The 14,873-nt window shown below is 36.0% G+C and overlaps 1 long non-coding RNA gene across 2 annotated transcripts in view; it reads right to left on the reverse strand.

Annotated features, from left to right (window-relative positions):
• Positions 1–1,099: 1,099 nt before the first annotated feature.
• Positions 1,100–14,873, reverse strand: part of LOC130599744 (uncharacterized) — a 52,448-nt gene continuing 38,674 nt past the window's right edge. The window contains exon 3 of one of the 2 annotated variants that reach the window (XR_008972297.1): positions 1,100–1,193. This is a non-coding gene — a long non-coding RNA (uncharacterized LOC130599744). Of the gene's footprint in view, positions 1,194–8,927; positions 8,949–14,873 lie in introns of those variants that run through there. The other variant, XR_008972299.1, reaches the window with a different exon arrangement.

Genomic DNA, 14,873 nt, shown 5'->3' on the forward strand with positions numbered 1-14,873 from the left:
TAATATATATACTCTCTTTAATGCGATAGTTCATTCTATTAACATGCCAGAACTAAATGAATCATAGGTCTATAATTATGCTAATAAAATAAAAACATTAACAAATACATCCAAGAAAAGAATTAGAAATGCTTTAAATTTAAAAAAGGGAGTATGAAAAACCACTGAGGAAAGTAAAAGCAACAAAATTTTATATCCATAGTCATAGTTAGATAGAAGATGGTAAAAATGGAATGACCATAGGCATCTTCTGAACCAGAAACTATATACTTCAGCCTTGATTATTAAACATCTAGTTTCTGCAATCATATTGTATAGCAGTTTTGTTTAAGTTTGGTACTCATGAAAACTCATGAAGCAGGGCCTTCCTAAAGATAATATATATGAATGGAAAGAAACTGTGATTAGTCAAATAGGTATTCCTGAAAGGATGCAAAACAGGTTCTGAAATAACAGTAAGAAGATTGTAGAAGAAATAATAGAGAATTTTTAAAATATGCTAAGGACAAATTCAGCAAAAAATCCTTATGCTATGCTTTGAATTATTCACCAGCAAAATGTTTGTCTGAATTGCTCCCTTGAAGCTGAAAAAAGACTTTGCATTTAAGATAAAAAAAAAATTTAAAATAAGAGAAAAATCAATAGCACATAGAACAGGAGCAATAATAAATTGAAAATAGGTCTGTCTCTTATGTTAAGAAACCTCTACAGAGCAGTGGAGAATAAAGAAGCTTTATTTCTAATAAGGATAAAGCTTTTGAAGAAAAACTGATGGCTGAGAAAATGCAGAAAAGATGTTTCCCTCCCCCACTTGCCCTCAAACCTAAGCAAACAAAATTTATCCTGATAAAGTGCAATATTTAATAAGGGATGTTTACACACTAGAAAAAGAACATAGCTCATATCTCACATATGGCAGATTCTCCAGCACACATTTGTGCATTTCCTGTTCATCTAAATGCTGCAGATTGGTTGAAAACAATAGCATACAGAAACTTTTCTGGCTTTCGCAAAACTTGGCAAAATTATGAGTGGCTACAAAGACTGTAGATGACAAATAAATTCCTCAAGCTCACAAAAAATAGGCACTGGGATTATCCAGTTGCAGTTTTGTGACATCTTTATGGTTGTCATGGTTTATTCTCAGTAGGAAGCTCAGTCCCAGCCAGCAGCTTGCTCACCGTCCCCCCTGGCTAGTAGAGGAGAGAATCAGAAGAGTAAAAGTGAGAAAACTCATGGGTTGAGTTTAATGTGTAAAACAAAATGTGTGTGCACAAGCAAAGCTAAACAGGGAATTCACTCACTGCCTCCCATCAATAGGCAGGGGTTCAGCCACCTCCAGGAAAGCAGCACTCCATCACACATAGCAGTGACATAACCCTGAATGTCCCTCCTTTCTTCTTCTTCCCCCAGCTTCCTATGCTGAGCATGACACCGTGCTGGAATATCCCTTTGGACAATTGGGGTCAGCTGTCCCATCTGTGTCTCCTCCCAACCTCTAGTGCACCCCCAGCGTACTTACTAGTGGGGTGGTGTGAGGTGCAGAAAAGGTCTTAGTCCTGTGTAAGCACTGCTCAGCAATAACTAAAATCCCTTTGTTGTCAACATTCTCTTCAGCACAAATACAGATCATAGCACCATACCAGTTACTGTGAAGAAAATTAACCTCAGCCAAAAGACAGTGGTGGTGGGTTTTAAGTGTTGCTTCAAATTCCATTACTTTAGATGTAATGTGTGTCATAAGACATCTTGACAAAAGATGTCTGAAATATTTGATAAATGGCAGGGTATGTGTGACAAATCAATAGTCAGTCAGGGGAATAAGTGCTATTTCCAGTATTACAGGAATATGTTTTTTACGAGAATTTGGTCCATTCCTGTTTAAAACGCTCTCTCCTGACTAAGAATCAGAACCAGTGATGCACGTAACTGCATACCCATATTGGGCAGACAGGTTGAATATTCGACTAGAGAAATGACCATCTGAAAGTCCACTAATAGGAGTAACAAACGCGTGATGACTATGCAAAGAGCCACATGTATGGATAATGATTAATAATCACATAGCATAAAATATTAGAACTATATGAGAACAAGTTGACTAATCATTTTTTCACCACATCAATAAAACTAATTCATATTTCGCATGCTTTTCATATCTGAGGTATGGGTGTGTGGTTAAAGAAACCAACAAACATGAGAAGAGATAATGCAAATAGCTGCAGCAGAATAAATTAGTAATGTCTATGCCAAATAGCTGTGCCCAGAAAATTGGTCTTCTCTTATTCCCCTCCTCAGAAAGGCTTCTTCTGGCAAGACTTTTCAGATTTTAACAAGGAGCAAAATAGAAACTCTGAAAACTAGTACAATTTCAAAGTGAAGGAGAGTCTTTCTGAAGTTTTCCTTTTTAATCATCCTATTGTATGTTACAGAAGACATTTTTCTTCTGTTAAACTTTGTGGGACACTGATAGATGGAAGAAATTGCAGCAGAGAGCTTTGTGTGAAGATCACTGCATTTGCTTCCCTGCACCTAGCCTTTGAGTCTGCCCTGAGCTGAAGAATCACTTCTCAAAACTGATCATATCAGCATCTGCTCCAGTTTTCAACATAAGCTGTTTGGGCAGCTGCTGAGACCCCTATGCCCAGACTGGGTAGGGTGGCAAAAATAGCAATCTTAAAACCCTCTGGGTATGATGCTGACTAATGCCGAGTGCCCAGTTCAGCAGTGGCCATGGGATAGAACCCCAGCACTTTCCTTTCCGGCAGGTCAGGGACAACAGACGGAATAAAGCTGGGCTCAGTAACACCTGGCTCTATTTTGATCAGTATGGCAAAGTGCAGAGGCAAGGACAATGAGACCAGGTGCACAGCAGATATTTTTGGACACTACCTTGAAAAATGATGTGTGGGAAACTCATCTTGTCAACACAGCAAAATGATTTCTCCATCCTTCTCCAAGTATTTCATTTGGTCATTAGGTCAATAAAGCCAGTTTAGCCTAAGCCACTGAGAAGTCTGAAGGTAATCTTCATAAAGAAGCATTACCTATGTGGAGCCCCTTGAAATCCTTCCATACATGGCATCCAGTTTTTTAGATTAAAATAATCCAGCCTAACTATTTTCAAATCAGGATAGTTTATGTATGCAGATAGGAGCTGTATATATATGTTTGAGAATTTGAACCTAAGCCATTTCATACTGCCAAAAAATCTGTTGCAAACTACAGCAAGTAAGAATTGTGCAATACATGAGCAAAGATTATTCTTAGAATAAGCTAAATTAATATTCTTAATTAATATATATTCTGATCATATATACTTGTTGTAAGAAATGAAAGTACAGCCAGGTATGAAACAATTGGATGATCATGTATATATGTATGTGAAATTGAAGAAGGAAAAATTTTTAGGAAAGGACAATGGGAAACAAAAGTAGTGAGCAGGTTCTATGCCACCAGCAGTCTCATGTCTGTGTGATTAGAAGGTCAATACATCTGAAGCAGCAAAAAGTATATGTTGTGAGAAATTATAAGAAGGTGTGTTGTCATGTCAGCCCTCCTCATGCAGTGAAAGGTCAGTGATCCCACTGTGGAGGAAAGCTGACAATTTCTGTATAAGACTGACTGACAGCACGTACACAGTTGGACATCATGTCTGGAGTCAAAAGACGAGTGGGAAACCAAACAGCTTTAGTATTACGATTTTAGCGCTAAAAGCAAAGTCATATCCAACTTCAATGAGAAATGGCATTTGAAACATTTCATTACATATTAATAACCCTTAATAACCCTTGTTATTTACCACATGAATAACCTTTTCAGAGACAATGGACAGGATTGGTTTCTGGTGCACAGTTTAATCCTGTAGCTTTCAGTTCAGCTATTGAGAGTCAAGAAGAAAATTGGAGGCTATGGAAGAGAAAACAATAAATGTGAGCAACACATAGTGTCATGAAAAACCATAACGTGTTCTTTTCCTCACCTTTCTCTGGAGTTTGAGTGGAGGGATTTTATTTCACCCATAAATCTCAGAGGAGCCTGGTCTCTGAAGCACAAAGGTCCTGATTCTGTTTTGATCTACAATAAGCTACATGACAAGCAACTCCACCAGTGTAAAATAGGTGTAAGAAGAATCCAGCTGTCCATGGCACTTGGATAAAATATGGTTCATAATTCTGTTTGTATCTGTGGAGCAGTCTCGCAAGCACAATACCTTATTACTGCCCTTGAGAAATTTTGCAGAGCTCCATCAGGCTAATTCAAACAATGCATAAGAGTCCTTAAGCAGAACTCAATTACTACTCAAGTGGAAGAATAGGTAATTGGACAACACTCATCAATTTTGGTATAAATGATATTAAGTGCCAGATCTGGAAAGCAAACATTTGGGTTACAAAACAGAATGGAGATTAATTTAATGAAACAGTCACAAAATTCCCAGTTCTCTTTGCTCTTCAGTAGGTTAGAAATAACAAAAACTTTCCACTGTATTTCAGGTAGAAGCAGAAAATGAGGTGCATTTACATCTTGCATTTTAAATTAAATACACTGCTAGAAAAGGAACCATAGTTAGACATTTCTCAAATTATTATCATCTCCAAAATGTTTCATCCCTACATAACTTTTTTCAAGCTGTGACTCAGAAACAGCATTAATATGAAATTTTATAAATGCAGATGGGAAACTGAAAACACTATTCATTAATTTTATCCTACTTTAAATATAGGCATTGATACAAACATACATGAATGGAATCATGCATGTATATCATATGTTTTCCTTGTGGTAACTTTTTCGTAAGGATCATTAAAATGTTTCAAAAGCTATTTGGACATTTGATTGTTAAAAGAAGCAATAACAAATAAGGATTCCTAAACTGTTTGTAAAAGGAAGAGAAAAGGAAGAGACAAATTCATGAAAGAAATCTAGTCTATATCTCCATAATTTAATTCATAGTTACTGAAGCAGAAGAAATATATTGTATGGCTATTTTTTCTTGTAAATATACTAAAACTGAAATACTTGTCAAATCCCCCCAAATCTGGAATACAGAACATGAAGTAATCTGAAGTTCTCATTTTGATATATAGAATTTAAATATTTATATTTCAGAGGAATAACTCAGCCAAGCTTAATGCAAACTAGTGGTGATCTGCAGAAAGTCACAGCTGATTTTCATGAATATAAGATTCCGAATAAAGGCAAGAAGGATGTTGATTCAATCAATGTGCAATTACACTGGTCCCATAACCAGGTGCATTTGTACCTGTAGTGTTTGTTCAGAAAGAATGCAGCTGCTGAGGGAAGTAATTTATTTTTTAATGTATTCAGTCATAATGTAGCCATGCTGCCAAGACTATATACTGTACATACATATAATGTAGTCAAGCTTTATATGTATATAAAAAGAGTTGATCTATATTATTGGTACATCTTTATATTTAATTAATAATGACACTGGTAGCTAAACAAAATATAAAAGCTATGTGTAATTTAAACACATATATTTTACAGTAGTCAAATTATGAGCATAAACATGCATCCAAATGTTTTGGAAAAAAATCCTGAAAAATACAATAAATGTGTGAAATTAGGATTTTGTTTCAAAGCAGAGCAGACCCCTTTTTTTCCTGTTGCGGAAATTACTTCACTTTGCCATGGTATAGTGAAATATTCATAGCCTATACTGAGGACTGGATATGACCTTAGTGTCTAATGATCTGAACACTTACCTAGGATGAGGGAAAGTGGGGTTGCAGTTCCTGCACTAATGAATGCTTGTATTCTATATTCAACAATAAACCTATGAAACACATAAATATTCATTGGTGTTGAGACTCTGTCCCCTTGCAGATGAGTGTTCTTATCCTCAGGGAAAGCCATGCTTGATTTTGTTGTCAGTATGTGATTTGACCTCATACTTTGTGTAGTGACTAAGTTTAAGACGTCACTGCTTTGGTTACTCTTCAGTTTTTTTTTTCTTTTAAATGAGGTTTTGTCAAAAGAGAAAATGCACATGGATTTACATGTACACATTTCCTTAATGTTTTTAGCTATTCCATCCTTGAAGGATATTGTACTTTCAATATTCTGTTGATCCTACCGTGCTTTGTGCTTTTAAAATTATCGATCAAATTGTAAGAGAGATCCAAATAAAGAAAAAGGAAGTACATGAGAGAAAATATATTCCTGTGAGTGAGGTGAAGACCAGATCAGAGTGTTCATGGTAACTAAATACATCTTGTATTTAATCTAGTTTCCACAAGAGGCAGTTCATTTTGTGAATTTCAAGATAATTTATCTCTTGGATTTACAACTAGAGGTAAAACCGACATTAAAATTCCTAACTTTTTTTACATTTGCAAATTATTTCTCCCTAAACATTTACAAAGAAGGCAAGTTTCAACTTTGCTTTTACCCTCTTCAAAATACAGGTTTCTGAATAGCATGTTAAGTTTGGCAGCGGGGTCAGTAACGTTGCTGTAATGATCAATAATGATGTCTCACTTCTTTTTATTCTGTTTTTTCTTTTTCATTCAGCAGCATCCCTCCCCATCCATTTCTCATAAAAATGGTTTGCTGACTCTGGCGAGACACACAAAGAATCTTCGTGCACAATTTATCAGCACAATTCCGAAGAGATGCTGCAAAGCCTGGGAAAAACAAGATATTCCCCCTTCATGTTCAGTTCATTTCAGCCTATTTTCTAACCTCGCTTCCTGAGGATCGTGTGTCAGAGTTGCTCTGTTAACTGCTATCAGCTACATCTGCCTCTTTTATTTTGTTTAATCTGTCCCCAATCTCTGCTACCAACTGTAAAGCATTCCATAGTTATATGAGAGGAGCAAGTTTAAAAGAGGGATGGAGAAGGTTAATTACGACAGCATACTTAATATTGTTCCCATTGAAGTAAATGGCATTTTTGTCATTTTGTGTAATAGAGGCAGCATTACACTAATTATAATTTTATAATCTCCCCATTAGAGAGGAACAACAGCAACTCCATTAAAACATATTGCTTAACATCAGATCCCCTGCTGATAGAATCCATAAAATAGAACTTTAAATGTTCAAAACATGAGACACGTAACATGATGTTATATCATCCAATATCTGGGCTTTTTCCTGAGCTCTTATAATCATTCTCATTAGGCAAAATTCACACTTTTTCATATTTTAATCTCACAAAGCACACCATATCCCAGACCTTTTATAAAATATACTAAGTAGAGTGCCCAGACTGATTTTCTTTTCCTGCCTAATGCAGATATTCCAGTTTAATAAGGGAAGAGAGAGCTCAGCATTAGTTTAGCTCATGAAAATTGCAACTGTGAGGTTAAACAGACCACTGGAAAGAGTAGTCTTCTAGCCCATTACCATTTATTCTATTTTTTCTGTTTTTTAATAATTTTCCCACTATTTTACCTCATGATCACAAATCAATAAATTAATAAGTACCTATGTTATCATAGAATTCTGAAAGCAATCCAGGTCTAGTCTTTGTATTACTCATCCACACGGATGGCCTTGATGCCTTTCCAAAGTACTGCAGAGATGTTTTGTCTGAATTATGTATTTTAGAGGCTACATTTTCACCAAAGTAGCTTCATGGAAGTTAACAAAGCTAACTCAGCAGTTAACCCCTGTGGGAAGTGGGTCAGTATTAGAACTTACATGAAAATAAAACAACAAACAAGTGAACCCACAACTCTGAAAACCTATTTTAATTACTTCAGCTGTCAAAATGATGCCATATGTAGAACATGCCCTTTTAGCATATTTAATGCCAAAAAGATGCTGTAGAGGGATTATCAGTAGCAGGACCAGTCTATCCACAGTAATTTCACTTCCCTGCAAATTTTCCGAGATCTGTAGATCTGAAAGGAATCTCATCTATTGTGAGGACCAGCTATATTATGATTTCTCCTGTTCAACATATTAATTAATATGGATTTTTTACACAGGTTTTCTTACCTTTTAATAAATGCTAGCAATAACAACTGTTAGATTTTCCCTGCTAAATTCCAGTCATCATTTTCATTATTTCTTGTCAGAATCACAAGTTTTTACATTTGAGGCAGGTAGGTTAAAAGTACAAATTGACAGGAATTTTCTAGGTTAACCACTGCTTAACTATTTCTTCTTTCTTCCCTTCAAACTGCTTAACTTCTATGCCAGATTTTTGTCTTCACTTTTGCTGTGAGGTGTATATTCACAAGCTAGAACACCCATATAAAATAAATCTGCATGCACTATATGCTCATAATTATACTTTGACTCCCAAATCCAGAAGTTTCTATGAGCTGTTTGAATGTGCATACAGTTTATGTGTATCTTCAAGTATATAGTGATGCACCAATATTCAGACAATTTTTTGGGCCCCTTATTTCAATGATGCTTCTTACAAGGAAAAAAGCTAAGTAGAAAAGGGTATACTAAATAAAAAGATGAAAAATTTAATACCCTATCATATCAATATTCACATTAATTTATCACCTCAAAGGATCCTCAAAACTGTAGCAAAACTGTCACTCTTCAAATATTCTAAATTTCTACTCTCCAGTTTTCCTTAGTATTGTCACAACCTGTTGACTGGATACTTTCATGGACTACAGAGGTAGCTTAGCTTTGGTAACTGAAGAAAAAATTCTAACTAGTGAAGTAATTCTTTGTATTTGCTCACATACATACGTATTACATGTATAAAATCATGCCGTAGGGCCCACTGGAGCTATATGTATTGAAAATAGTCTAAACTAACAATTAGCACAAATTTTTAAGAATATCTGTATATACTGAGAGTGAAAATACTTGAACCAAAGTTTCAGAGAAGTCAGTCTCTTTCAGTACTTGCTTCATACAGGTTGACTGTTGCCTAGCTGCATACCTTCCTAGTCATGCTGGACATGAGGCAGATTTCTGAAGAGCTCCTCTTCAATACGGTCCCACTGCATAGCAGGGGAGGAAATGAGACTACCTGAGCAGCTTTTAAAATCTCACTATTGTGAACTATGTTTTTCATTGGTATAGGAGAAATTTCAACTCTTAAGTTTTAGTTCAATTTAGTGAAAAAAGCGAAAACTACTGACAGTGGTTGCAATGGAACCGTACGCTAAATTAGAAAAGAAAATGAATAATTCTATCACTATACCTGAGATTCACCAAATGTTTCAAATACACTTTTAAATATGCAAGATGTTAAACTCATACCCTGCACATCAGTATTCAATGTTTAAGTACCATATTTTCATATTTATACCTTATCACAAGGCAATGGGATAAATTTTGCCATGCATTACCTGCATAAGCAAGCAAACTACGGTGTTGAATCAGAGGTGGGTTATTTTCTGTGTGTTTACTTTACAAAATTAGTTTAGTTGAAGAATACTGGGTTGTGATGAAATTTTGATGATGAAAGGGCACTAGGAAGTTGAACAGCTGTAATTATTCCCTGTAAAAGTATGAATCCTATAGTAAGCACTCCTAGAAAAAGGCAGATTTTTAATAAATGTATAACACTCCAGGACTGTAAAACAAAGTGCCATCTTTCTCTGCATTGCCAAAACATGCAATTCTCGGTACTTAACAACTTACAAATCTTTTTGTTAATGGCACAAGAGGATGTAAAGAGCCTGCAAGAATATGGGCAGGAACAACATCCTCAGCACTGCTTTCAGGTCAGTGCCTGGAAGAAGCAGATTGTTGTTGATAGAGGTTGCCTTTCTTCCAGGATTGAAAAGTGAGTTAGGTTTTAGTGAAAGCTGAACGTTTAGATAGTGGATAAAGTTGGCAAGGCAGCCCTGTGAGATTGCTATTACTGGAATCCGACCATCCATCTTTTAAATCCCCTCCATAAAGAAGTTACATATAAATAATCTAATAAATTCTGACATACTACAATAAAAGTAAATTGGTGTCCTACTACAGCTCCCCAACAATCAAAGTAAATACCTCTCTGAGACTGGAACTTACAAAAAAACCCCAAAGCTTCCGTGCTTAGAGTCAGGCATATGCAGAAATCTTTAATGAAGACATCCTTAATGAAATGTTCCCAGAGTACCAGGAAGGAGTAAGGGAAAGAGTTTGGAAAGCAAATAGCATCATAGCTTGGTCACATATTTGAGACCAGAAGACAACGTTTCAGTTCTTGTGCTGACTATGGAAATAAGGTCTTGGATTAGGCCGTTAACATCTCTGTGTTTAGACAAGACTACTATAAACAGGGAAGTTCCTTTTAAATACTTCCCGTTATCCATCACAGTTCCCTGTGACCCTCAGTGTGGGTTCGTAGTGGGCTTTAAATCTAAAATGTGTAAATCTTCAAAGGCAAATTTATGTACATTCATAATATTAAGCGATGCATAATTAGATAAAAAAATTGCAACCAATAAAACATGTCAACGTTCCTGTCGCTGCTGATATAAATGGCATACGGAATTTAGTAGGTATCACTGCTTTCTCAGGATTTTACACATTAGCTACAGTTATGGCATTACCCCAGTACTTCCTGGTTGCTCAGATGTAAAATACTTTTGAGTTATATATACTAGAAAAAATCTGTTGATCACATTTGTCTTACCTTAATAGATAAGACTGTCTTTCAGTGTGATTCTAACACCAGCCCTGACACATCAGTTTTATTAAGCCAACCATCCCTTGTCTGTAAACATCTGCAAACTATTAATGGATTTTAAAAAGCAGGCCATTTGTGTGTATTGCTTTATAGTATTTCATGCCACACTTTATTGAAAAGCAAGCCCTCAGTATGAATAAAAAATTGTTGGTCCTTTGAAATTCAGGACCCCAAATGACAACTCTTTAAAATACTTACAAAATAAACTATATTTCAGTATATTGCATATATCTTTTCAAGTCAAAAGGCATGTAACAGGACTTCTACACTGTTACAAATACAATCCCTCCAAAATTTTGAGCAATGTAGCATCTTGAAATTTAAATATGTCATTCAATGTGATACTTCAGTACAAGGCAGCATTTTCTAACCCATTGTTGGAGAAGCAAATAAATGCCTTATATAACTTCTCTAACTAACCAAGGATTCTTCTTTCTCTAACACTCAGTAGAAAGGGAGACTCCCTCTTTGCTAGAAGCCCACAAAATTTTGTATGAATTATGCAATATGGTGACAAGCTTTATCTTTTCTTAGCTATAGCTAGATACTTTTTACAGTATGAAAAGTTATGGAAGTTGTAGGAGAACAGGGTACAGAAATCTTCCTTCCTCAAAATAGCATAGTTAATAAAACCCCAGCAAACAAACAAAAAAGCACACCCCCCCCAAAAAAAAAAAAAAAAAGAGAATAAAAGCTCTGAAATCCTTCAGGCTTAATTATGTGTGCATATATACACACTCTAAGGGTTTTCTTTAACATGTTTTCTTTTCACTATGTGGCATTGAATAATACTTATCAGTATTTAAAAACCTAGGCATTGTGAAAGTTGTTGAAAGAAGCTAATACACAAAGTCGGCTAAACTGGTTAGGCTGTGATGATTTAAACTGTCATTAGAGAAGAGAAATTCTGATCTTAGACATATGCTTTATAAATACTGTACATTTTTTCCAGCCAGCTTCATTACTTTAAACTAAGAAATGCTACAGAGCTTTATGTCAAGTCAGACCTGCTCATAATAAAAATATTCAACTTGCACTACCATACACTACTCCTGTTTTTGATATTATCAGCTAAATAGGATTTGGTATGGACAGTACTGGCTGAGAGATCAGTCCATCCTCCTGAGCCATCATGGGTCCTAGACCAGCTGGAGCCTCTCCAGCATTCTTAGCTCCCATATAGGAGCACTGCTCTTGTGGGCCATGGTCTGCAGGTAATAATGTGAGACCTCCAAAACAGTCACCCTGATACAGTATGTGGCTTGCTCTTCCTCAGAACCACTGCTCTTACCCATGCTGTAAACTGGAAACCAAAAATTCCTTGTCTTGTTCTCTTGTACTTCAGGTGAAGGCTTGAACTATTCTGAGGAATCACAGACTGCCTGTCACCTTTCTTTCTTACTCACTATATGATTGCATGTGTCTTTACTGAAATATTGAAATGCTTATATCATGCCTCCCTAAAAGTCTCTCTGTATGTCCCCATCATCATCTGTCTTTTAAATTCTATTTTATGTTATTGGTGGTGAATGATCTTACATAAAAAAGGTTAAAAAATTGACTTAAAATTCTTACAAAGAGCTATATAAACATTGATGATGATTCAATTATATTGTTGTGAATAGTGTTCTTTAAAACAAAACAAAAACGTTTGAGGGCTGCTCATATTAGATATTAACAACTCTACCAATCTGTGCATGTATAGTAGTGACAGAAACTAAAAACAGATACCCTCCCACACGAAATTTCCCCCCAACTTACTTCAAGATTACATGGTTGATGAAAGTACAGCAAGTTCTAATTTCTAGTAGGAATAATGGCTTGTAGTTGCAATAATTTAAGGAATAATGTACCCCAACTCTACTTAATAAGGCTATAATTCCATCAAAGGCTTCCGGGGACATCATAAACCATGAGTGTGAAACTCAAGTGGTTTCTTCATGTCACCAGAAGGCTGAGATGGAATTACAGTCTTAATTTATATTCATTTTGAAGGAGCTTTGTTTAATATTGCACATAGATCGTGATTAATGCCTTTGGAACTGCCAAAAACTATTAACTGTGTTCATGGCCTTTTGAAGCCACCAGAAGTCAATTATGCCACTGACTAGTGATTCTCAGAAATTCTTTTTTCAAGAGCTATGGCTCAGCCAGCGCAAACTTGTATAACTATGCTAAAGTTAACATCAATTCAGTCATGTATTTTTATCGCTTTTCTCCTTCGTATTGAGCGAAAATGGGAAATCTTTCTTCCATCTAAGTGCATAGCTCTTTATTTATAGAAGTTCATGCAAATTAAGGGGAAAATTAATTGGAAGCATTTGGTTAACTTAATCACTGAACATCATTGAATAAATATGGTTTTATTTAAAGGATTTTTCGGTTAAATGCCAATGATTTGTCCACATCATATTAACTGTGCAGGGAGAAGCTTTATTAACAGAAGGGAAATCTTTTTGTTTAAAGACTGCAGGTAATCCATTTTAAAAAGTAGGATTACATGGAATAGCTTAGAGAGCCCACAGACAAAAAAAAAAACCTTTGGCATGGGAAAAAAAAAACAAACCCCCAAAAAAAACCTCAGAGAGGGATATCCAGTTCTTAAATAAGTTGTGGATCAAAGTTACTAAAGGTAAAATAATGTCCAAATAATCTTCTGGTTAAAATAGCATTCAAATAATCTTCTGGTTACTCAGAAAGTTTTCTCTTCCTTTCCTACACTGCAGAGTAGGATTCAGTTTTGGATATGTCAGACCAACAGTCCACCTAACTCAATAGTCACTCCCTAACAAAGGAGAAAGCAAATAAGTGTTAGGGAGTATTAAGGAGCTACACCAATTTCAGAGGGAGTTAGAGGGTACATTCCTCCATATTTCCTACAGTATCCATTTATGGGCATATTATCCTTTAATTTTCTAATCACTCTTTGGGCTCGTGGATACTGCCTGCCTCCACAGCCTCCTAGGACAGAAAGTCCCAGTGTCATTGTTCAAGGGATAGCTATTGAAAAATGTGGTTTAGTATGATCTTTCTGAAGACCACTGCTTGGCTAAATATAGGGATTTAGCATCACTGGGATGCTTTATGGTATACCATCTCACTGGGATGCTTGATTGTATATCATCTAGGCTCAGGCTTCCTCTCCTGAAGGGTCTCAGCAGGTCCTGTGTGGATATTTACCAGCTTCTTGCTGATTTGTTAGATATCATAGAGGATCTGATACAGTAAGAGATGCCTGTATTTAGGTAATGGCATTGAGCCAAAATGTTTACATGTGTCAGAGAACCTGCCATAAAATGTATTTCCTTGGAGATGACATTGTGTCAATTTCTGAAATTCCTAGTGTTGAATGGCTGATATGATTTATACTTTTGAACAGAAAATACATTGTCAGTGTAATCTCAGATCCTCTTTACAACAATATATTCCAAGTAGGGAATTTATATTTGTAATTGATTAAGATCAGATAAAGATAGAAATTGGCCAAAAGACTTTCAATAAGAGGTTCATGTGATTTATTTCTAAGATGATAGTAGTGCAAATTAGTCTTTAAAGGCAAAAACATGACAACATATTATTCTGTTACATGGTACTTTTGAATAAGATAAATGTATATTCTACACCCCAAACTGAAAAAGCAGCATAAAAATGTAATGAAAAAAGAAATGCATAGAGTCATAGTTTAACCCCAGCCAGCAATTAAGTACCACACAGCCTCTTTCTCACAGCCCCCATGCCTCTGGGATGGGGGAGAGAACTGGAAGAGTAAAAGTGAGAAAACTCATGGATTGAGATAAGGACAATTTGATGGGACAGAAAAGGAAGATGAGAATAAGCATATACAAAACAAAGGATACATGATGTAATTGCTCACCACTCACTGATCGATGCCCAGCCAGTTCCCAAGCAGCAGCCCCCAGGCAGCCTTCCCCCCAGTTTGTATACTAAGCAGGACATTATGTAGTCTGGAATATCCCTTTGGGCAGTTTGGGTCAGCTGACCTGGCTGTGTCCCCCTCCATCTTCTTGTGCTTCTCCAGCCTTCTCACTAGCAGGGCATGAGAAGCTGAACAGTCCTTGTCTTAGTATAAACACTAGTTAGTAACAACTGAAAACATCTGTGTGTTATCAACATCATTCTCCTACGAAATGCAAACCACAGCACTATACCACCTACTAGGAAGAAAATTAACTCTATCCCAGATGGAACCAGGACACACAGCAATCCCATCTGGCTTTTG

Source organism: Pezoporus wallicus, unplaced genomic scaffold (assembly GCF_028554395.1).
Source record: "Pezoporus wallicus isolate ANWC-B61680 ecotype Strahan unplaced genomic scaffold, APGP_CSIRO_Pwel_v1 contig_229, whole genome shotgun sequence".
Classification (NCBI taxonomy): domain Eukaryota; kingdom Metazoa; phylum Chordata; class Aves; order Psittaciformes; family Psittacidae; genus Pezoporus; species Pezoporus wallicus.